This window comes from Coregonus clupeaformis, chromosome 31 (assembly GCF_020615455.1).
Source record: "Coregonus clupeaformis isolate EN_2021a chromosome 31, ASM2061545v1, whole genome shotgun sequence".
In the NCBI taxonomy this organism is placed as follows: domain Eukaryota; kingdom Metazoa; phylum Chordata; class Actinopteri; order Salmoniformes; family Salmonidae; genus Coregonus; species Coregonus clupeaformis.
In genome coordinates, this window is record NC_059222.1 from 39,082,577 (window position 1) to 39,107,974 (window position 25,398).

At 43.1% G+C, this 25,398-nt stretch overlaps 1 non-coding gene and 1 pseudogene across 1 annotated transcript; both read right to left on the minus strand.

Annotated features, from left to right (window-relative positions):
* Positions 1–407: 407 nt before the first annotated feature.
* On the minus strand, positions 408–478 carry LOC121548112 (annotated as a pseudogene).
* Positions 479–5,827: 5,349 nt separating this feature from the next.
* On the minus strand, positions 5,828–5,948 carry LOC121548109. The gene has a single exon (XR_005996601.1). It is a non-coding gene; the product is annotated as a U5 spliceosomal RNA (small nuclear RNA).
* Positions 5,949–25,398: the final 19,450 nt, after the last annotated feature.

A 25,398-nucleotide genomic window follows, 5' to 3' on the forward strand; every position in this document is an offset into this window, starting at 1 on the left:
ATTTTGGAATGAGATGTTTGACGAGCAGGTGTCCACATACCTTTGGTCATGTAGTGTATTTAGTATAGTTTTATCTAAAAATGATAACTTTTTTAATGTTTCAATATTTTTATGAAATTTACTGAAAGGGATGGTCCTCCCCTTCCTCCTCTGAGGAGCCTCCACTGATATTGAATTATATATTAAGAAAAGGAGTCCTATAGGAAGACATTTTTTTGCTGATACTCATAATGTTCCTCTCAGAGGAGGCTGGTGGGAGGAGCTATAGGAGGACGGGCTCATTGTAATGGCTGGACTAGAATAGGTGGAACGGAGTCAAACGTGGTTTCCATATGTTTGATACCGTTTCATTTGTACCATTCGAGCCAATACAATGAGCCCGTCCTCCTATAGCTCCTCCCACCAGCCTCCACTTGTTCCTGTTCATGGAAATCTTAAGTAAAAGGCGAAAGATTTATGCCATCTGAAGAGAAACCAGATTGTTGGCACAGGCAGCACTAGGATTCCAGTAGCGGGTAATATGTTGCACTGATGTGTGTGCCCTCTGCTGCCTAGTCAGAGAAGGGCTATGGGGATACACCTCACTACAACCACCCACCGGGCCCTATAGCCTGCACAAGAGTCCCACAGTCCAGAAGGTTTGTATCAAAAGTTTATATGCAATTGAATATTTTGTTGTTAGCTACATTTCTAATGTTACAATGACTTTTTTTATTATATCAAGATCAGTTTGCTTTGATATTACCAACGCCTTCATACAGCTGCTTGCCTCCAACACCAGCTACAATGGATAAGTAGTGATGGGGTCGTTCATGGCTCTTTTTGAGCGGATCTTTTATTGAACGTCAGGAATCAAATCGCATCGGTGAAAGTGCAGTTTATTTGGCTCCCTATTTTGTATACTGCGACTACTGCTTTTTGAGCTCAAAACGTTTTACTGCAGATAAGTTACAAAATAAATATCTGAAGAGGGTGAATCCTCACTGTACTAACAATAAATAGTATTGACGGTGTGTCAATCTGGTCCACGCTCATTTTTTTAGCAGGCCATCTAATAATTTGGCCAGGTAAAGTGAACGCACACTTTACGATCTGACGTAACGGTAGCTTACCTTTTGGCCTTTACATTGGAGATTTGCAATTTGTTCATGGTTCCATGCCGATTTTTAAGAAGTTTGAACGAAGAGCCATTTGGGAGCCAAGTAAGGCTCACCGAAAAGACTCGGAATGCCAATACACACCCAAACACATAGAAGCTGTGCTGATACAAAGTTACAACTGCCAGCCACAGTAAGTTCAAGATGATACTAGGTCCCGTCATTCAGGGCAGGTGGGGGGCGGCGCACCCTCACTTTTTTCAATTTGACAATACACGGCAGAGCCCCACCTGTTTTGAGCCCCACCTGTTTGTTGCCTGTTTTGCATGTTATTTTGGCATTAATACGTGTCACATATCAGTTTGCAAACAATGTAAAAAATAAATAAAAAATCATTGAGTTAATATACAAACATGGTCTCTTTTTTGCTTTCTTGAGTAAGGCAGCTCCAAAATGCAGGTGTTTCAGCCTACATCAGTGCTTTCTGTGGTGGTGGGGCAGCCAGCGGAAAATATGGAGCGTAGGGGTTGGTAATAATCTCTAGTTGCGCCGTGATTGGCTCAGTGTTCTGTCACCCATGGGGACACTACGTCACCGCAAAATGTACGGGAGATCTTGAAAATTCAAGCCCCTTGGGTGCTGCCATAGAGTTACATTAGAAGTGCCCATCCAAGAAGGCTCAAGGTCATTGGCCACAGATAAACTGATGTCAAATCACAGACAGTGTCACCAGCAAAGCACCCCCACACCATAACACCTCCTCCTCCATGCTTATGGTGGGAAATACACTTACGGAGATCATCCATTCACCCACACCACGTCTCACAAAGACACAGTGGTTGGAACCAAATATCTCCAATTTGGACTCCAGACCAAAGGACAAATTTCCACCGGTCTAATGTCCATTGCTCGTGTTTCTTGGCCCAAGCAGGTCTCTTCTTATTATTGGTGTCCTTTGGTAGTGGTTTCTTTGCAGCAATCCGACCATGAAGGTGGTCCTCTGTAGCTCAGCTGGTAGAGCACGGCGCTTGTAACGCCAAGGTAGTGGGTTCGATCCCCGGGACCACCCATACACAAATAAATGTATGCACGCATGACTGTAAGTCGCTTTGGATAAAAGCGTCTGCTAAATGGCATATTAATGAAGGCCTGATTCACACAGTCCCCTCTGAACAGTTGATGTTGAGATACAGTTGAAGTCAGAAGTTTACATACACCTTAGCCAAATACATTTAAACTCAGTTTTTCACAATTCCTGACATTTAATCCTAGTAAAAATTCATTGTCTTAGGTCAGTTAGGATCACCACTTTATTTTAAGAATGTGAAATGTCAAGTAGAGAGAATTATTTATTTCAGCTTTTATTTATTTCATCACATTCCCAGTGGGTCAGAAGTTTACATACACTCAATTAGTATTTGGTAGCATTGCCTTTAAATTGTTTAACTTGGGTCAAACGTTTCGGGTAGCCTTCCACAAGCTTTCCACAATAAGTTGGGTGAATTTTTCCCCCATTCCTCCTGACAGAGCTAGTGTAACTGAGTCAGGTTTGTAGGCCTCCTTGCTCGCACACGCTTTTTCAGTTCTGCCAACAAATATTCTATAGGATTGAGGTCAGGGCTTTGTGATGGCCACTCCAATACCTTGACTTTGTTGTTCTTAAGCCATTTTGCCACAACTTTGGAAGTATGCATGGGGTCATTGTCCATTTGGAAGACCCATTATGGGCAAACAGTTCTATTTTTGTTTCATCAGACCAGAGGACATTTCTCCAAAAAGTACGATCTTTGTCCCCATTTGCAGTTGCAAACCGTAGTCTGGCTTTTTTATGGCGGTTTTGGAGCATTGGCTTCTTCCTTGCTGAGCGCCCTTTCAGGTTATGTCGATATAGGACTTGTTTTACTGTGGATATAGATACTTTGTACCCGTTTCCTCCAGCATCTTCACAAGGTCCTTTGCTGTTGTTCTGGGATTGATTTGCACTTTTCGCACCAAAGTACGTTCATCTCTAGGAGACAGAACGTGTCTCCTTCCTGAGCGGTATGACGGCTGCGTGGTCCCATGGTGTTTATACTTGCGTACTATTGTTTGTACAGATGAACGTGGTACCTTCAGGCGTTTGGAAATTGCTCCCAAGGATGAACCAGACTTGTGGAGGTCTACAATTTTTTTTCTGACATCTTGGCTGATTTATTTTGATTTTCCCATGATGTCAAGCAAAGAGGCACTGAGTTTGAAGGTAGGCCTTGAAATACATCCACAGGTACACCTCCAATTGACTCAAATGATGTCAATTAGCCTATCAGAAGCTTCTAAAGCCACAACATCATTTTCTGAAATTTTCCAAGCTGTTTATAGGCTGTAGATGTCGTAACCGACTTGCCAAAACTATAGTTTGTTAACTAGTTTTAATGGCTCCAACCTAAGTGTATGTAAACTTCCAACTTCAACTGTATACTGTAGCTAAGAAAGTAATACTAGGTGTATGTTGTGTAGTAAGCTGTTAGTAGCCTATGTGCCTCACCCTAATAATTTGGTCTCTTTTAACCTCATATCTTAGCCTACTGTTCTGACTTGGTGGTGCACATGTAGCCTATAACCTGTTTAAGTGAAATGTCACCATCGAATATTGTAAGAGCTTTCATTGTCTGCTAATATGCCCCCTTCATTTATCCTACGGTTCTGACTTGGTGTACGGGGAGAATACTTTAAGAACGGCTCATGTTCTGAATTCTGCTGCTGTACATTTACAAAATTTTGAATAAATAGTTATATTGACTACGTCCGTCCAAGCTCGCTCATTAATGTCTTAATCGAGATTACGGATTGCCTCTTATCCGCTCATCGTCCCCTTATGCCATAGTTTGTACATCTCAATTGTCAGTAGAAACGACATTTGCAAGTCAGCCATATATTTCTTTAAAGGCAGTAAAATTAGGCTGAATTAACTGTTTCACTGCCAGACAAGGCTCCGCTGATAGCCAGGTGTAGCAGTGGTAAGGTGTTGGGACTAATGTATTGTTTAGTGTTGTGTTGTTGTGTAGTGGCTTTGCTGCCATGCATGAAAAAAAAATGGGGGGGTTTGCCCCACCAAGATTTACATGCTAAAATCACTACTGCTTCCTTATAATTTATATTAAACATGCACAGGAAACATCTAGGAGCAACAACGACAGAACGGGACCGGGCATAAAAAAATTGTTGATACTCATATTGTTCCTCTCCACGGAAATCTTTAGTAAAAGGTACATTGTTTTTTACCAAATTCATTATAGATAAAAATGTCCAACAAGTAAAAATTAAATCCATCATTAATTTCAAATTCAAAATAATAAACAAATCAAACAATATGTAATCAATTCAAATTAGGCAAACAAAATGGTCACCCCCCCCCCCCCCAAAAAAAAGCAACAAATCGAAAAATCTGTCAGACCATTCAGTCAGTCAATCAGTCCGTCAGTCAACATTTTACATTTACATTTTAGTCATTTAGAGCGATTTATAGTTAGTGAGTGCATACATTTTTTTTTCATAATGTGTCTGTGTCTTTGGGGAGGGAAGAGGGGAGTTGGGGGGAAGAGGGGAGTTGGGAGGGGAGTTGGGGGAATAGGGAGACGGGAATAGGGGAGACGGGGAGGAAGAGGGGAAGGAAGAGGGGAGTTGGGGAGGGAAGAGGGGAGTTGGGGGAATAGGGGAGTTGGGAGGGAAGAGGGGAATAGGGGAGGCAGGGAGGGGAAGAGGGGAGAGGGGAGTTGGGGAGGGAAGAGGGGAGTTGGGGAGACGGGGAGGGAAGGGAAGAGGGGAGTTGGGGAGGGAAGAGGGGAGTTGGGGAGGGAAGAGGGGATTTGGGGAGGGAAGAGGGGAAGAGGGGAGTTGGGGGGGAAGAGGGGAGTTGGGGAGGGAAGAGGGGAGTTGGGAGGGAAGAGGGGAGATGGGGAGGGAAGACGGGGAGGGGGAGGAGAATAGGGGAGACGGAGAGAGGAGACGATGAGGGGGAGGGAAGAGGGGAGAGGGGAGTTGGGGAGGGAAGAGGGGATTTGGGGAGGGAAGAGGGGAGACGGGGAGGGAAGAGGGGAGTTGGGAGGGAAGAGTGGAGTTGGGGAGGGAAGAGGGGAGTTGGGAGGGGACCATTCAGTCAGTCAATCAGTCCGTCAGTCCACATTTTACATTTACATTTTAGTCATTTAGCAGACGTTCTTATCCAGAGCGATTTACAGTTAGTGAGTGCATACATTTTTTTTTCATAATGTGTCTGTGTCTTTGTGTTCGGGGATTGGTGGAGTCTGGGCTAGCGCTGAAAGGAAATGGCAGTTGTGGTTGGTCTGTGCTGTGTCCAGGGTTGGTGCTGGTGTTGTGGCTTGGACCAGGAAAACCTGGGTTGGTACTGTTGCTGGGACCGGGACTGAAGGCCAACAGTTGGTGCTGGGGCCTGGGGAAAAAAACAGGAACCGGGAGAACAGGGAAATGGGGCTGCTGCAGGTGCTGGGTCTGGATCTGGGTCTGTAGAGGTAAGGAAGGACAACCTGAGGAGCGAGCAGACACACAAGCGAGCCCTAAACCCGGAGGTCTAACCTTACCCATTAAGACCAAAAAGCTCATTTTTGTCATCATAAATTTGTATGATACAGCCAATTTTGATTTTGTGGCTATGGTAACTAGTGACAACCGATATCCAGAGGACAGCAGCAAGACAGCGTGCCTCAATGCAGTGGTATTACCACAGAGTTTCTAAACCATCGTTGGTATTACTGTTACAGAACAAAGTAAATGTACATGGTTGAATGTTCCTCTCCACGGAAATCTTTAGTAAAAGGCGAAAGATTTATACGATCTGAAGGGAAACCAGAGTGTACTACAGAATGATAGGGGTGAAACCAACTAGATTTGCAGCACTATCATTCCCGGCAACGGTTAAATATTGTTGCGCACAACAATACGGTTTGGGTACAGACGCATAAATAAGATATCCACTACCATGTTCATGTAAACGTTATGAGTGGAATAGGCTCTATGCACGCATCACTTCCGCATTGGCGTAAGGATGCTTACCGGAAAAAAACATTAGACAGTGACAGTAGACCGTTATGATGGCAGAGATGAAGTTAACAAGGTGTTTGCTGGAGTTGCCTAAAGTATCTGTTAATGATATACGGAGGGTCGTCCGGACATCCAGTACGACACCACGTAGCAAACTGGATAAAAGCTTCACATTTTACGTTTCTTCTTTTCTTTGCAACTTTGAAGGTAATATGCTAACGCTAGCTAGCCTGAGCTAGAAGCCTTGCTTTGGTGTTTTAAGTCATGACTCCGTCCTGCTTCAGGTTAATCATGCTTTAAATAAAGTTTAATCATGTGTATATACCTCTCACTTCATGTGTTTGTACTTTTGTGAAAGTATCAGGTAAAAACAGGGCTACAAATGAGATCTCTGTTAGAGCCCACTGCTACCGCTCAATGAAGAAACTAAAGCCACCACACCAGCTGAGAGTAGGACTAGATTAAGTGACACGTTCAAAGTTATGTTGAACTTGTTCAAGGTTCCGTTCAACAATTTTTACTCGTTTAATGTTACCACAGCTTTGAAAGAGCTGCAAAATCTGGACCCCTACAAATCATCTGGGCTAGACAATCTGGACCCTTTCTTTCTAAAACTAGCCGCCGAAATTGTCGCAACCCCTATTACTAGCCTGTTCAACCTCTCTTTCGTAACGTCTGAGATCCCCAGAGATTGGAAAGCTGCCGCGGTCATCCCCCTCTTCAAAGGGGGTGACACTCTAGATCCAAACTGTTACAGACCCATATCCATCCTGCCCTGCCTTTCAAAAGTTTTTGAAAGCCAAGTCAACAAACAGATCACCGACCATTTCGAATCCCACCGTACCTTCTCCGCTATGCAATCCGGTTTCCGAGCTGGTCATGGGTGCACTTCAGCCACGCTCAAGGTCCTAAACGATATTATAACCGCGATCGATAATAGACAGTACTGTGCAGCCGTTTTCATTGACCTGGCCAAGGCTTTCGACTCTGTCAACCACCGCATTCTTATTGGCAGACTAAATAGCCTTGGTTTCTCAAATGACTGCCTCGCCTGGTTCACCAACTACTTCTCAGATAGAGTTCAATGTGTCAAATCGGAGGGCCTGTTGTCTGGACCTATGGCAGTCTCTATGGGGGTGCCACAGGGTTCAATTCTTGGGCCAACTCTTTTCTCTGTGTATATCAATGACGTCGCTCTTGCTGCTGGTGACTCTCAGATCCACCTCTACGCAGACGACACCATTTTGTATACATCTGGCCCTTCATTGGACACTGTGTTAACAAACCTCCAAACGAGCTTCAATTCCATACAACACTCCTTCAGTAGCCTCCAACTGCTCTTAAACACTAGTAAAACTAAATGCATGCTCTTCAACCGAACGCTGCTTGCACCCGCCCACCCGACTAGAATCACTACTCTAGACGGGTCTGACCTAGAGTATGTGGACAACTACAAATATCTAGGTGTCTGGTTAGACTGTAAACTCTCCTTCCAGACTCACATTAAGAATCTCCAATCCAAAGTTAAATCTAGAATCGGTTTCCTATTTCGCAACAAAGCCTCCTTCACTCATGCTGCCAAACATGCCCTCGTAAAACTGACTATCCTACCGATCCTTGACTTCGGCGATGTCATTTACAAAATAGCCTCCAACACTCTACTCAGCAAATTGGATGTTGTCTATCACAGTGCCATCCGTTTTGTCTCCAAAGCCCCATATAATACCCACCACTGTGACCTGTACGCTCTTGTTGGCTGGTCCTCACTACATATTCGTCGCCAAACCCACTGGCTCCAGGCCATCTATAAATCACTGCTAGGCAAATCCCCGCCTTATCTTAGCTCATTGGTCACCATAGCAACACCCACCCGTAGTCTGCGCTCCAGCGGGTATATCTCACTGGTCATCCCCAAAGCCAACACCTCCTTTGGCCGCAATTCCTTCCAGTTCTCTGCTGCCAATGACTGGAACAAATTGCAAAAATCTCTGAAGCTGGAGACACTTATCTCCCTCACTAACTTTAAGCATCAGTTGTCAGAGCACCTTACCGATCACTGCACCTGTACACAGCCCATCTGAAATTAGCCCGCCCAACTACCTCATCCCTATATTGTTATTTATTTTGCTCATTTGTACCCCAGTATCTCTATTTGCACATCATCTCTTGCACATCATTCCAGTGTTAATACTAAATTGTAATTATTTTGCACTATAGCCTATTTTATTGCCTTACCTCCATAACTTGCTAAATTTGCACACACTGTATATATATGTATTTCTGTTTCTGTATTTTTGACTTTGTTTTGTTTTACCCCATATGTAACTCTGTGTTGTTGTTTTTTATCGCACTGCTTTGCTTTATCTTGGCCAGGTCGCAGTTGTAAATGAGAACTTGTTCTCAACTGGTTTACCTGGTTAAATAAAGGTGAAATAAAATAAAAAAAAAATAAAAAAAAATTGCCATTGCTAAGAGAACACTTTAGAACTTTAGTGGTTTTCACGATAGCTGAACAGTGGTAGCCTAATACAGACCAGGGTAGCTGAGTGGGAATTGCCATGCTTTGTTGTTGGGTCTGTTGTAAACAAATTGGAGTTTGGTTTGAAATGTAAAAAATAATGAGATTACTAGTTTTTCCTGACTTGATGACTGCAATGACAGTAACATATTCCACTCAGCTATTCTTCAAACTGCTGATGTTCTACTCAAAACTGTCCTGTCATCTTTACTTCTTTCTTTATAAACATATGGCCCAACTTCCTTGCTTTTGTACTTGACGTTTCTACTTTTCAAGAGGAATTAGTAGCAAAACCTTCACTCTACTGTTGTTATTGGTACTAGGCTACAATGTTGCATCACTCACCTACTGCTCTGCCAATACTGTTTGAAGGTAGGTAAATGGCACAAGACAATAGGTAAGTGGTGGGAGACAGTAGAGCCAAGTGGTGCAAGACAGTAGGAAAGTGATGCAGAAAGCACAAAAGTGACACGAGACAGTAGATAAGTTGCTTCCACCAGTAAAAAGTAGAAAGAACAAGTTTAGCTCCTCCTCCTGCTGCTGTAGATCCTCGTCTTTCAAAACCCATTAAATTATGCTTCTGTGTATTTCAGATGACGTTGCGTGATTCACAGCCAGTTCTGCTTGTTAAAAGCTACTGTTCCTGTGTGGCTGGGTGTGGGATATGCAATCATTTGGTTGCATTACTATAACAGACTGCCCATTACTCTGAATGTGGCATGTCTGACGTCCCTCCTGTACTTTCGTGCACTGAAATAGAGCAGAAGTGGCATAAACCACAAACAATGGTTTGTATCATTTCAATACCAGACAGTTGTGTCACATGCATACTAGCATCTCTCCTAATACCATCTCATAAATAAATAGGGAGTGAAGCCAGGACCTGTGGATGCCATGGTTGTAGTGAAGCCCAAACCAGATGCTACTCCAGCAAGCGGAATTAGGTATGCAGAGTCCAATTAAATAGGCAGACTACAATGTGTTGGGGGGAATAGGGGAGACAGGGAGGGAAGTTATTAATCGCTGTTAGATTCTGGTGTATTTCCTAGTGAACCCTTTACTTTTCCTGATATTGTTATTCCAGATCTACACTTTACAAGGGCTACAGCGGTGAGCTACCAGACCCATCAACCCTCAACCTGCCTATGCTGACATGGAACCAGACTCTCTTCCCCTTATCTGCAGAATGAACATCACATCTGACAAACCACTCGTGGACTCCATTTTTGGCATGGTACAAACTGGCAGTATCCTGTCATATCAACACCCATCACCTCCACCTGACAGTGTTGTCATCCATGAGGATGCACCACCGTTCCCAAAAGTGCCACTGGACGGTTACCATTTACAACCAACAGACTGTTCATACGAGATCATGACGGATCAAGAAAAGGTTCACCTCAGTTCTCTGTCTGTGACTTTGTCACAGTCACACCTGATTGAGGAAGCAACCAGATGCCGAAGTGAAACACCCGAGTGGCTCTGACATCATTCACTGAGGAAGGAGAGAGTGGCTGCTTCACATTTCCGGGAGGTAAGCCATGTTAGAGGTACAAGCACAGCAGAAAAACTGGCAGAAAGAATTATCAGAGGGACAAGACAAACACCACTAATGAAAAGGGGGCTGGAAATGGAAGCAGGTGCATTGAAGGACTATGCAGTTCTAAAAAATCTTAATCTGACAAAGTGTGGGCTAGTCGTGCATCCGGACGCACCTTGGCTGGGTGCATCGCCTGATGGGCTGGTATATGACCCACTTGAGCGACCATCATTTGGTCTAGTTGAAATGAAATGCCCAAATGTGGCCAGCTACATAGACTGCAAGTTCCTGAGATTTGACCATGGCCTACACAAATTGAAGGAAAGCCATTGTTATTATTGGCAAGTCCAGGGACAGTTACTCATCACAGGCATGAAATGGTGTGATTTTGTTGTCTGTGCCCACGATGACATTTTCGTGCAGCGCATTTGCTGAGACAGCACTGTATTAAGCTCCCTGAAAGAGAGATGTGATTTGTTTTTCTTTAACACATACATGTCAAAATACCTCTCTATGAAAAGTAACTGAACAGACACATGAATTATTGTACAATCATTTAAAAATGTATTTTGTCAACTGTCTTATTTACAACATTGTAATATTAAAGGGGCGCTATGCAGTTTTGGTCATTTCTTCGCTTTTTTCTCTATAGAGCTCCCCCTACTTGGCAGCTCCTATGTTTACTTGTGTCTGACTCCTCGCTCGGTCAGCCTGCCGTTTCCTCTTTCTCTGTTCCTCCGACAATGCTTTCCTAGCTTTCTGCTTCTTTTTGGACGGCTCAGCCATGACGATAGTGTGAAAAACTCCATCGCTACCTTGTTAGCCGGTTCCTGAATGGGCGTATGTGTGCAGTGCTGTGAAACAATTCGTTACATCGTGAGACCTGATATCACGCGATACTTCCTGACGCTGTGGACGGCGGCTCGCCGGCCGAAAGTTGCAAGGGTGGTTTTTCCGCTCACAGGCGCTAGGGGGAAGGGACACGACCACCATTCAACTCGAAAAAAGTCATATAACCATTCCAATGACTCCGAAGCTGTTCAGTTAAGGTAAATTAAGCTAAAAAAGCTGCATAGTTCCCCTTTAATTGTCACATATACCAATTGTAACATATCAAATTATAACATACAAATACTGAGACTTTCTTGTATGAACTCTTACTTTTTTTTCTTTCTCTATCCTCATTTCTTTATTATTTATGCTTTGGTTTCGCACTGTGTGCTTTAATTCTGTTTTTCTGTACCGAATATTGTATGTAAACAGATTAATAGTTGTAACTTTACTGTTAGCGTTCTAAAAAAGTGAGCGCTGACTTGACTAATTTACTGTCTGTACGATAATCTGTGGCTCAATAAAAACATTTTTGAAAAAAAAAGACATGAATTTCATAACATATTTCATCACAGCCTATTTGTTCCATAGCCATCCATGAGTGTTCATTTTAGGATTGTGCTGCCATCATTAGCCATTGGTTGCCCAGGCTTTAACCAAGGGCCCATTTTGATAATTGACCAAAAGACAGGCAACTGTGTAAAGTTGATTGATCCTGCCCGTCAATGAAAGAGGGATTACTGTACTGAATAATTTATGTTCCTTAACCCTGCGAATGAGCCGCTCAACGTGGACTCTCAGTCTGGCAATAGATTGTTTCTTCCTGACCTCTGGCTCAGACAGTTGTGCTCTCTTACACAGAAAGGTAGGTATGTGGACCTTGCAGGGCACACAGTCTTCTACAAGGAAACCCTTGTCAACCATTATGGCCATAGATGGGTTTAAGATAGCCACAATGCCAGACTGCTTCAGAATGTATTTATCGCTGATGGCACCTTCATAGAGAGACCACACAAAGGTTACTGCGCCGTGAGGGGCCATTCCAATGAATCCTTTAAATGTACAGTGTGATTTATAGTTTGAGGAGAAGAGAACTAGGTGTTTGGCAGCGTATTTCGGTACAGTCCAAAATAATTTGTGTGTCAGAGTAACCCTGAAAAACCTCTGGCATGTGAGATTTGACAGTCTCCTCATCCAGCCAAATACCCACAGCCCCTAGTACAGTATCCAGGAAGTTAGCCCATGTATTTATGATGCGGCTTACAGTTGACTGGTGGATTTTGAATCTGTGGGCCAGATCCTTCCGCATCAGACCCAATGACAAGTAATTCATGAAGAGAAAACATTTGTCAATGGGTTGAAGAACCTGAAAAGAGTAAGAATTGCATTATTACCTCATTACACAAATAGATTGTTACTGGCTTAACTTTCAAGATGATAAGATGATGCAATATATCTTGCTTTGTAAGAACAACTGTAAAATATATTCACCATTGCATTGCCAGTGTGAGGGGCCTCATCAGTCTTTGCTACACTTCGTGCTCTTGTCACCCGTATGATCTTGCAGGTGGCTGGGCTCTATCTGCTTCCAAAAGGCCATCAGGTGGGCATGACTTGCAAACCTGGGGGACATATGTGTGACATTTCTACATGTTAAGTGTCCATACACAACATTAAATTGCAAGCATGTTAGCATCGTTATTGACAGTTATACAACATCTTAGAACATTTGGCACTAAGGTCAGAAACTGGACCACGCACACGTCAGTCCTTTTGCTTACTGCTCTTCTCAGTATTTTAAAACACAATGAATGCGCCAGTAGATCGCCTAGATCTAGATAGTTTTAGATAGATACTTTACTCATCCCGAGGGAAATTCAAGGTTTCCAGTAGCTTACAACAACACACATCACACACGCAACATTTAAACAGATAATAATACTAGTCATTGTTGACAGCTCAAATACATAGGCCTATATATTAAACACATTGGACATTTTAATTTACCTTGTTAAAAACGTTATGTCATAATCAGATCCAGCAAACCGCTCCAAGCAGAACGTGCTGCTGATAGTTATCTCCTCAATTTGATTTCGGAGCCTTGCTATCTCTACACTAAGTTCTTAATTGTGGTCAAGGGACATATCCAGCGCAGCAGGTTCAGTACTGTTGCAGTAGTCATGGTCAGGAGGACAGTCCAATTCCACAGACGGATCATTCATGGTTTCTGTGTTGGGACGCTCGGTCCTTTCCCAAACTTCGGGCTGTGGGGCTGAAAGACTGAAATTGTTCCATTGAAACAGCACTGGAACAGCTCCCTTCTTCAGACGTCTGCGCCCAGCTGGAGTCGGAGGCTCTATCACATCTTCACCTAGAAAGTGTAGTATCTAGACAATTTATGACTTTGCTAACGTTTGCAAATGGTGTTAGAGGAAGTTGACTCAGCTTGTGGAAGCATCTGGAGAGCATTTCTATAGGGGCACCCTAAAACAGAGGAAGTCTGTTATGTGGCGTCCTGGGATTGGCCTGTAGGGAAAACCACCCATATCAGGTTACATAGGATAAATACCTTGGTTGGGACAAAGGACGGGGAGTAACAACATATCAGAGATTGGGCCGGTTGTTCTCCAGATGTCTGCAGAAGTCTGGAAATTGGCGCTGAAATCTTCAATGTAATAAATAATTATAATCGAGGACAGTGTCAGCGGATTCCTTGTCATCACAGCATCTCAGCATCGTTCTCGACACTACAAAAGTGTCAGCTGCAGACTCGTGTGTTTGTTGTAAGAAAGTTGACTCGTCGAATGTTAATCACCCACCGTTTATGTAATTCACTGTCTTTGGGAAATGTAAAAAAACTAACAGAAGAATTGCATCTGGCAGACACTGTACATTGCGGCACACAGCAGTGATGGCTGGAAGAGCTGTCATCACGTTTTTGAAAGGACACTTTCGTACGTTTACACGTCATTGTGTTATAAGTCAAGACGAAGTATTACAAGTAAAAACATTAACATAAACATTAAGATAAACAACAACAACGGCAAAAATTAACCGTTTCAGATGTTTTTGACGACAAGCATTCAATGCTAGCATACGGTAGCACAGCATTCTGCGATAACCAGAAGTTTACATCCATCCTGAGATTTAACCGGAAATACGTCATGCTCGCCTGTGCATATCGCCTATTGCGACAAATAATCAAATACCGTTTCCATATACACACGCGAAGGGGACTCTGGGTAATATAGTACACTACTTCCTGATTGTTACAGCATTGACATCTGGAATGGCACCTTATAGTTTTCAAATAAAACACCTGCTAACCGAAATAACTTTTTTTTTTACTTTGTAAGAGTAGTCTGCATTTCACCAAAACAGAGACCGATTTGGCAAATACGCATGCACAGTTTAGATCCACATACATCCACAGCTCAAAAACACTTTATAAACTTGAAAGATTACTTTGCCAAAGAGGAAAGCACAACTTCAATCCAGACAGGTACATCACAATCATGGAGCAAACTATGGTGGTGTATTACTTATTACTAGGAATAGGTAGAAAGTGTAGTGTATTGAGATTATGACTTTGATAAGGTTTTAAGTGGAACTTGAGAGGATGTTTATTTAGAAGAAAGAGAGCCGTTTTTAGGGTGACGCCCCATACAAGACAGGGGATTGGACAGTAGAGGGAGCAGCCCATATTTTGGGGAAGATTATATATACTGGATGGAGACAAAGAGGAGCAGAGCGGCCATTGCAATTTGGGAACCACTGCTCTCCGGGTGATCTGGACACCTGTACACTTATGCTGAAATCTTGTGATATGAATAAAACTTATGATCAAAGTTCAGTATAAGCGGACTCCTTTGTTACAGCATTATTAGCAACATTGACTCGACACTACAAAAGAAACAGCCAAGGGCATGAGAACAGCAGCTTAGCATGGTAGCCCCCGAGAGCATTGTACCAAAGACAGTACAGTATGTGCTTGTATTATGATGGAAAACCTGGTGCCTAATGAGAATTGGAAATATATTTGTTCTCAACCAAATATAATCTTAGCGACTGTTCAAGCAAGAATCAAAACATCATTGTAAGCGTATGAGAACCCCAAAAAAGTGATTTTGTTTAAGTAATTAAAAAAATATGTACATCTAGGCTATGTTGAATGGGCGCAGACGGTGATGGCTTTCTTACTGCCGCCAAGAGTCGCGAGCCTCTGTGCGTGACGTCAGTTTTTCGTGTACTGGAAAAGGGTCTATAGCAGCCTTTCTTAAAGTATGGGTCGGTCGCGGACCTGTTAATGGTGGGTCGCGATGTGTTATAGTAAATGTATAATTATTTAATTAATTACTGGAATTGATTTGGCCAAGTACAACTGCGCTCTCTGTTCAGTGCGCTCTCTGCTTAGCAGCGGTGTCAGTTTGGCAGCTGCGCGAGTGGGAGGGTGATGCCCGTGTGCTTCGCGGTTTACCAGATATCTTTTCTGCAGTTTTCTTGAAGATCACTCCGCGACTCACAGGGTGCAGCGCTGAAGTTCAGCACCAGATGATTCGCTGTCAGCCAATGACTTGTCATTCCCACTCGCCATCACTCACCGCTGTCATCAAATGGAGTCGAGCTAGCCACAAGTTCTGACTGAGCTCAATCGTCATGAAACGCAAATACAGCGACGAGTTTCTTTCTCTCTTGGTTTCATACAAACTTAGAGAAATAACGAGGAGCGCCCACAATGTGTTTTGTGCGGTGAAGTGCTTAGTAATGAGTCTCTCAAAACGAATAAGTTAAAACGACACGTCCTGACCAAACATCCACAGCATGACGGTAAACCCAGGGAGTTCTTTCAGAACAGGGCAGAATGCTTCAGGAAACAGTGCTTCAACAGTGGAAGAGTAAGTCAGCTAGCAAGGCATTGTTGTCATTTTATAACAGGTGACAATAAACAGAAATAAGGGAGTACTATCTCTCATAGTAGTAGATGTGAGTTTTTCTTTCAAACAATTCCCTTGTACACAGCTATTTATAATAGCTAGATAGCTAACGTTAGCCAAAGCAAACTAGCTAGCTACTGATAGTGCAACCCTAAGTAACAGTACATATGAAGGTGACAAATGATCAGGCCTACAGTACATCTTACTGTAGAAATGATTGGTGAAAACAAGTCTAGGTTGGAACTGTTGCTGTTAAAATACAAGTAATCCATTTTATTCTGACCTGGAATAAACTGATAGAAGCAAGATGCTTTTTGAGGCAAACACACTCACACGGTTCTGGGTTGCTCATCTACAGCAGGAAGCAGTCTCCTGCCTGGATGAGAAAGCAGTAGATGTTCAGATCCAGTTTGGCAACACATACCTATGCCAGTCAGGGTTCTCAACTCTGTCGCACTTAAAAAACAAGTACAGAAACAGACTCCATGTTGAGCATGACCTCAGTCAAAAACTGAGGCAAAAAAATTGACATGCGGCCTCCCGAGTGGCGCAGTGGTCTAAGCCACTAGAGATCCTGGTTCGAATCCAGGCTCTGTCGTAGCCGGCCGCAACCGGGAGACCAATGGGGCGGCGCACAATTGGCCCAGCGTCGTCTAGGGTAGGGGAGGGAATGGCCGGCAGGGAGGTAGCTCAGTTGGTAGAGCATGGCGTTTGCAACGCCAGGGTTGTGGGTTCGTTTCCCATGGGGGGCCAGTATGAAAAAAAATAAAAAATGTATGCACTAACTGTAAGTCGCTCTGGATAAGAGCGTCTGCTAAATGACGTAAATGTAAATGTAATGCTTGTTTAACCTTCAACCAGCCACACACCTCTCATTAGGACTGTGTGTGTGTGTGTTCTCTGGTCTACATCTGTGTGATGTGATCAATCAGTTTATTCCAGTTCAGAATGAAAATGATTTCTTGTATTTTAACAGCAACAGTTCCAACCTAGACAGATATTTAAGTATGTTTTTAATGGGGGGAAAATAAACATGAATAGCTATTTATATGGGTATTTAATTTCATTGTTATTTGTTTTAAGCATAAGAGCAATGAAATGTACCGATATTTACTTATAGTTGCATGTTTTCATAAGCTTGGGTCCCAGGAAAACACAGAATTTCTCATTTGGGTCCCAGGCTGAAAAGGTTTAAGAACCCCTGGTCTATAGAAAGAAGTTTGACATTAATCCATGCCCTGTCCAAATCCCACAGTACAGTGGTCCCCTGTAGCTCAGTTGGTAGAGCATGGCGCTTGCAACGCCAGGGTTGTGGGTTCGTTTCCCACGGGGGGGCCAGTATGAAAATGTATGCACTCACTAACTGTAAGTCGCTCTGGATAAGAGCGTCTGCTAAATGACTAAAATGTAAAAATGTACAGTACCGCTACCTACAGTAGCTCACTGAAAAAATAACTATTGCGACACACAGTGGTAGTAGTAGCTAGCACAGCGAGGCTGTCACAGGGCGTAGAACTGTCCATGGGCAATGACTGATGCCGCGTTCAAAACAACTGGGATCTTAGTAATCTCTGACTTCAGTGTGTTCAAGACAACTGGGAACTCTGAAAAAAAACGTGCTCCGACAGGGATAAATATTTTTTAACGGTCATCCAACTCGGAATTTCAAGTCGGGAACTCGGGACTCTTTCTAGAGCTCCGTCAGCTCCGTGAAGATCACTGACGTCATGATTTTGACCTTGTATTTTTCAGAGTTCCCAGTTGTCTTGTAAGCGCCATGACTACTGATCCCGGGCGTTGATGGTGCATAAAGAGGCCCATAAAAAGTACAAGTACCCTCTGCACTGTACATACAGTGGTTAGTGAAAGTTTACACACCCCTTGCACAGTCTTGACATTTTGCTGCCTTACATTTTAATCTAAAAAGTGATTAAATTACATTATTTTTCCTACAGATCTACACAACCTACTCCACATTTTCAAAGTGAAAGAAAATCATAGAACATTTTCCAAATTAAAGATGTCTTGATTTAATATGTCTTCATAACCCAGAGTTAATAATTGCTGAGAACACCTTGGCAGCCATTTCAGCTGTGAATAATTTTGTATAAGATTCTACCAATTTTGCACAACTCTTAGGAAAACATACAGTATACTGTAGCCATTGTTTTTGTCAAAATTGCTCAAGCTCAGTAAATTTGGTTAGGAATCATTGATGGACAGCAATATTCACAGTCAACACTTCCTGGAAAGCCATTCTGGTTCGTCTTTGGCATTACAATTTGTGTAATTGTCCTGCTGAAAAATAAAACTATCCTACGGCGGGTTTTCCTCAAACTTTTTACCTGGGCTTTGCCGATAACAAGTATACCCGGACCCGGCTCCACGAGGGGGCTAAAGGGGTACTTAGCCCCCTCACTTCAAACTTGAGCCCCCTCAGTTTTTGTTTTATGTCCCTATATTAAAATAGCAAAAAGGTTACAATGAAAAGCTTAAATGATTGAGTGACAGGTTGGCACAAAAAAATATATGTGTCTTCGCTGCGCTGTCAGCACAATGGACAGGGCGCGCTGCGGTGTGTGGAGGGGGGCTATGGAAAGCCACGGGGAGGTGTTAGGTATGACTCTTTTGGGTTTCCATAAAAAGTGGGAAAAAGCGCTTCTCATCTCTGTGGTAGGATAAGTTAATAATGTGATACTCCTCATGTCCAAAAACATTCATTTAATGTTTAATGCTGTTTTGGTTATTTGGATCTTCATTTGCTGCGTTTGTTTACCGTTACTGTAACTAGCCTAAATATAGATTGTGTCAAGCCTTTATCGATCTGATATTTTGTTCACTAGGCCTACTATTTTGTACCCCGGTTTTGTTCTGTTCGCATTCATTCGTTCAGATTCGCAGTTGTGTCGGTATTCTAAGCCAAACTGCTATTCAGTATTTTTGTTTGCATTAATAACTAGGCTACTACTTTCAGCATTTAATTTGCATTATTTTGGTAAGACAGCTGTGTGTACAGCTGAATTCACATACAATGGGGAGAACAAGTATTTGATACACTGCCGATTTTGCAGGTTTTCCTACTTACAAAGCATGTAGAGGTCTGTAATTTTTATCATAGGTACACTTCAACTGTGAGAGACGGAATCTAAAACAAAAGTCCAGAAAATCACATTGTAAGATTTTTCAGTAATTAATTTGCATTTTGTTGCATGACATAAGTATTTGATACATCAGAAAAGCAGAACTTAATATTTGGTACAGAAACCTTTGTTTGCAATTACAGAGATCATATGTTTCCTGTAGGTCTTGACCAGGTTTGCACACACTGCAGCAGGGATTTTGGCCCACTCCTCCATACAGACCTTCTCCAGATCCTTCAGGTTTCGGGGCTGTCGCTGGGCAATACGGACTTTCAACTCCCTCCAAAGATTTTCTATTGGGTTCAGGTCTGGAGACTGGCTAGGCCACTCCAGGACCTTGAGATGCTTCTTACGGAGCCACTCCTTCGTTGCCCTGTCTGTGTGTTTCGGGTCGTTGTCATGCTGGAAGACCCAGCCACGACCCATCTTCAATGCTCTTACTGAGGGAAGGAGGTTGTTGGCCAAGATCTCGCGATACATGGCCCCATCCATCCTCCCCTCAATACGGTGCAGTCGTCATGTCCCCTTTACAGAAAAGCATCCCCAAAGAATGATGTTTCCACCTCCATGCTTCACGGTTGGGATGGTGTTCTTGGGGTTGTACTCATCCTTCTTCTTCCTCCAAACACGGCGAGTGGAGTTTAGACCAAAAAGCTACACATGACCTTCTCCCATTCCTCCTCTGGATCATCCAGATGGTCATTGGCAAACTTCAGACGGGCCTGGACATGCACTGGCTTGAGCAGGGGGACCTTGCGTGCGCTGCAGGATTTGAATCCATGACGGCGTAGTGTGTTACTAAAGGATTTCTTTGAGACTGTGGTCCCAACTCTCTTCAGGTCATTGACCAGGTCCTGCTGTGTAGTTCTGGGCTGATCCCTCACCTTCCTCATGATCATTGATGCCCCACGAGGTGAGATCTTGCATGGAGCCCCAGACCGAGGGTGATTGACCGTCATCTTGAACTTCTTCCATTTTCTAATAATTGTGCCAACAGTTGTTGCCTTCTCACCAAGCTGCTTGCCTATTGTCCTGTAGCCCATCCCAGCCTTGTGCAGGTCTACAATTTTATCCCTGATGTCCTTACACAGCTCTCTGGTCTTGGCCATTGTGGAGAGGTTGGAGTCTGTTTGATTGAGTGTGTGGACAGGTGTCTTTATACAGGTAATGAGTTCAAACAGGTGCAGTTAATACAGGTAATGAGTGGAGAACAGGAGGGCTTCTTAAAGAAAAACTAACAGGTCTGTGAGAGCCGGAATTCTTACTGGTTGGTAGGTGATCAAATACTTATGTCATGCAATAAAATGCAAATTAATTACTTAAAAATCATACAATGTGATTTTCTGGATTTTTGTTTTAGATTCCGTCTCTCACAGTTGAAGTGTACCTATGATAAAAATTACAGACCTCTACATGCTTTGTAAGTAGGAAAACCTGCAAAATCGGCAGTGTATCAAATACTTGTTCTCCCCACTGTAGGCTGTTTGTAATAGGTGAATCTAACTTGTAGCCTATATTCATTACCAAAATGACTTGCTGTAGGGCGCTGTTCATTGTGCTGATACAGTACAGCAGAGATAGGCTACAGATTTCAAAAGCACTCAATGATCTCGGAGTCTTGGCATTTGAACTTTGTTTATTGTGGTATAGAGTGATTATATAAGCAGAATTCAATATAATTCCAATGCAAAAAAATTAAGAAATGTACCCCCTCGCCTATTTCAACTGACCCCTTAGTCACTTTATCCTGGCACCAGGTCTGAGTATACTTATAACATGATGCTGCCACAACAATACTAGTGAATACAGAGGGGTTCACGCTGTGTTGTGTTGTATTGGATTTGACCCAAACCTGTAGTTTTTAATTAAGGCCAAAAAGTACATTTCTTTGCTGTGTTGTCTTGCAGTATTACTTAATGGCCTTGTTGCAAACAGAATGGATGATTTGGAGATGTTCGATCAGGTTCAAGTCTGGCATCTGGCTGGGCCACTCAAGGACATTCAGAGACTTGTCCCAAAGTCACTCCTGCGTTGTCTTGGCTGTGTGCTTAGGGTCATTGTCCTGTTGGAAGGTGAACCTTCGCCCCAGTCTGAGGTCCTGAGCGCTCTGGAGCAGGTTTTCATCAAGGATCTCTCTGTACTTTGCTCCGTTCATCTTTCCCTCGATCCCGACTAGTCTCCCTGCCGCTGAAAAACATCCCCACAGCATGATGCTGCCGCCACCATGCTTCACCGTAGGGATGGTGCCAGGTTTCCTCCAGATGTGACGCTTGGCATTCAGGCCAAAGAGTTCAATCTTGGTTTCATCAGACCAGAGAATCTTCTTTCTCATGGTCTGAGTCCTTTAGTTGCCTTTTGGCAAACACCAAGCAGGCTGTCATGTGCCTCTTACTGAGGAGTGGCTTCCGTCTGGCCACTTTACCATAAAGGCCTGATTGGTGGAGTGCTGCAGAGATTGATGTCCTTCTGGAAAGTTCCCCAGCTCCACAGAGGACCTCTAGAGCTCTGTCAGAGTGCCCATCTGGTTCTTGGTCACCTCCCTGTTCAAGTTGTAGAATCATCTCAAGGATGATCAATGGAAACACGATGCACCTGAGCTCAATTTCGAGTCTCATAGCAGAGGGTCTGAATACTTATGTAAATAAGGTATTTCTGTTTTAGTTTTTGTATAATTTTGCAAACATTTCTAAAAACCTGTTTTCACTTTGTCATTATGGGGTATTATGAAGATTTGTATTTATTTAATCCATTGTAGAATAAGGCTGTAACGTAACAAAATGTGGAAAAAGTCAAGGGGTCTGAATACTTTCCGAATGCACTGTATGTGATGTAGTGTACCCTCTGCAGATTGAAGATGAGGTTGATTCCAGTCTCAATTTAGCTGACAGTCTTTGCCAAAGTATGGGAGGTTGTGGTTCCTCCTTAAGTTCTAGCCAATGAGCTTCAGCCCCTCGCATTTGAGTGACAGCTATGAAGAGGCCTGCCCAGCGTTATCCAATGAGGTTGCAGGGCGGGCCCAGCGGCTCAGTGGACACAGCAGAGAGAGAGAGCAATGACGTGGTGCACAATACAGTATGTGACATAGTACGCTATTTTTGGGAACCACTTTTGGCTCGTGAGTGCTACTTTCAGAACTACCTTCTGAAAAGTATACAAAAGTACTGGAGAATCTCTTTAAAGAAGTTTCACAAAAATACAAAATAAAGTATAAAACTTCAGGAAAATAGATATAGGTGACTTTGTGAGTATTTTATTTTCTTGTTGGGGGGAGGTGTTATGGAATAGGTAAGGTAGGTTAGTGTTAGGAGCATAATTACACACTACACTACACTTCCACACTCCATCCCCAGGTGGCAGCACTAACCGTTTCAGGCTGTGCTTTGCCAGGAAGCCTTGATAATTACTCAGGTGTGAGAATTAGGATTGACTATAAATCAGAGAGAGAGATGTCTGGAAGCCTCTCAGCTGGCCTTTGTCTGTTTTGGTGTTAGTTAACCTCTTTAGTTTAGGCATGCCTATTTGTAGTTTCCTTTTGTGTATATATTTTATTTTGTCACCTTGAACAACTATTAGCCGCTTGCACAGTCCGACGGAGAAGTCAAGGTGGACGTGGCCCTGGACCCAGGTAAGGTTGCTGTCTCCTGGGCACATGCATCTAATACGGTCTGCATACCCTGATTTCTTACTGAACAATTAGGCCAGCCTAGGACGCTAGACTTAGTGAGTAACAGTGAAATAGTAGGTTTGTCTAATTTGTTCCGTAACACATGGCATGAATAATACACACATTTTAATACATGCATTACTTGGCACCAGAATTATGTAGTTTATTTTGTTACATTAGTGTAATAGGAATTTCCAGTTGCACAAAAGACAAGAGCAGTCGCAGATATAGTCAATCATAAATCAATCTGGTTGCAACAGGGAGACACCTCCAGCACAGAAGCAAATAAAATATTATCTGAGAAGGACCATAAATTGTAATCAGCAGACAACTGTTCTGTAAACACCAGCCCGAGATTTTTGTACAAGACATACAAAATACTTTGTTGCCATGCAACCAAGGTTGGTGGTATTTGCTACCAGCTCTCACAGTCTCACGTCAGAATTTGACAATCATCCATGTTTCTCAAACGTCACATTTTAGTTGTTCCAAAGGTTAAGTTTAGGCATTATCTCAGAATTTTTAAGGTTTGGGTTAATTTCAGGCACTAACCTCACATTCTTAAGGTTAGGCATTAAGTCCAAATGGTTAAGAGATGAGTTAAGGTTATGGTTAGGTTTAAAACAAAAATATCAAAATAACTTTCTATCGGCGATGTGATGAGGTGGTGATGGAGTCAGGCGCAGGAGGGTAAATCACAGAATAACAGGCTTTAATCCGCAAAATACAGGTTTACGCAGAAATGCGTCAAACACACTCCAGGGCACAAAACAGGTGCACTGGAAAATACAAGGCACAAGGGAAAAATACTCCCGTCGATACACGAGCTCCACCGAGCTTCACTAACCTCCACAATAACCAATCACCCACACAGACAAGGAAGCAGAGGGAACACTTATACCATGACTAATGAGGGAATAAGGACCAGGTGTGTGTGATTGAAGACAAGACAAATGGAGTGATGATAAATGAATCGGCAGTAGCTAGTAAGCCGAACGCCGAAACCTGCCCGAACAAGGAGGGGAGGCAGCCTCGGCGGAAGTCGTGACAGCCGGATTTGAACTTGCAACCTTTGGATTTAGAGGCAGATGCTTGCAGATGTTTACACCGATCCACCATCTCCCTCCACAACACCCTAGCAAAACCGAAACCTACTTGAAGGTAACAGCGCTCACTGTTGCCCCTAGTGGCTGGTTTCCACGTCATCTCCCGACGACCTCAGACATGGATGGACGTCGAATACTGACTTGTATCACGGGTGACCTGGCTGGGTATGTGTTTACAGTTCAGCATGGTATCTCTGAAGTGCAACAAATATACATACAGTGTATGTGCCTCACCTCATACAACAAACATTAATTTAAGCGAAGGGAGTTCAATGTTCTGACTGCTGTGGGATTTTTATTTATTTTTAAACGTTCAATTTTGGTGGTCAATGACCTGTAGCGCCTACCAGAGGGTAGGGACTGAAAGAGGTAATTGGCTGTATGTCACAGAGGGAACGTTCCAACCAATGATCTTTGAGGCTTTCGACACAACCCTCTCTAGTCTCTTCTCAGTGTGACTGTCTGTGTTCCCATACCAAACTGTAATGGATTATGTGAGAATGCTCTGCATGATGGCTGTGTAAAACTGAACCAGCAGCTGTTGTTTGACCGTGTACTTTTTCAGTTGCCTCCGAGAGTAGTCTGCTGGGCCTTCTTGATAATGTGGTTGGAGTTGATGTCCCATTTCAGTGAGTCGCTCATGCAAGTGCCAAGGAATTTGAAAGGATCTGTCAGGGTTATTGGTTGGTCAGTGATTATGACAGGGGCCTTGTAAATTCTTTCTTATCCTGTAATCTGTGGCTATCTCTAAGGTTTTTGAGGCATTGAGCATGAGGTCCTTTTACACCACATCCCAGCCCGAGCCACTTCACGGCGGTACTGTGTTTTGTTGTTGCCTGTGAAGAGGCCGACTATGGTGGTGTTGTCAGCATATTGAAATACCTTAACTGAGGTCTCCTGAGATGAGGAGGGAGAAGAGCAGTGGGGACAGCACGCAGCCCTGTGGTGCACCATTACTGCGGGTCAGAGGGCGAGAAGTCAGATTGTTTACCTTGACAGTCTGGCTTCTGTTCCCCAGGAGGTCCAGTATCCAGTGGCACATAGCTGGGTTGATGTTCATGGCCTGCAGCTTAGTGAATAGTTTGTGGGGATTGATGGTGTTGAAGGCTGAGCAAAAGTCTATGAACAAGATGTGTGCGTAGGTGTTCGGTGTCTCCAGGTGTTGCAGTGTGTGTTGGAGTGCCAGGTTGACAACATCTTCAACTGACTATTAGCTCTGTAGGCAAACTGGAGTGGGTCCATCAATGGGGAAGTGCATGATTTTAACATTTTACTGCAGGTTGCCAAATCACATTGTTTTTTGGTAGTCTTAAACAAATCTACTTTGAAACAAAAGTATACACCTCACACACATGGTTATGAGCTTACAAAAAAGAAGACACCTGTACCATGTCAGATATAGAGTTGAAATGTATAAATTGAGTTTGCATCCCAATATTACACTTTATATACAGTACATTAAAGAAGACTGAAATATAACAAAACCGTTTGACATTTTCAGCAACAAAAAAAAACGTTTTTTAATTATGAA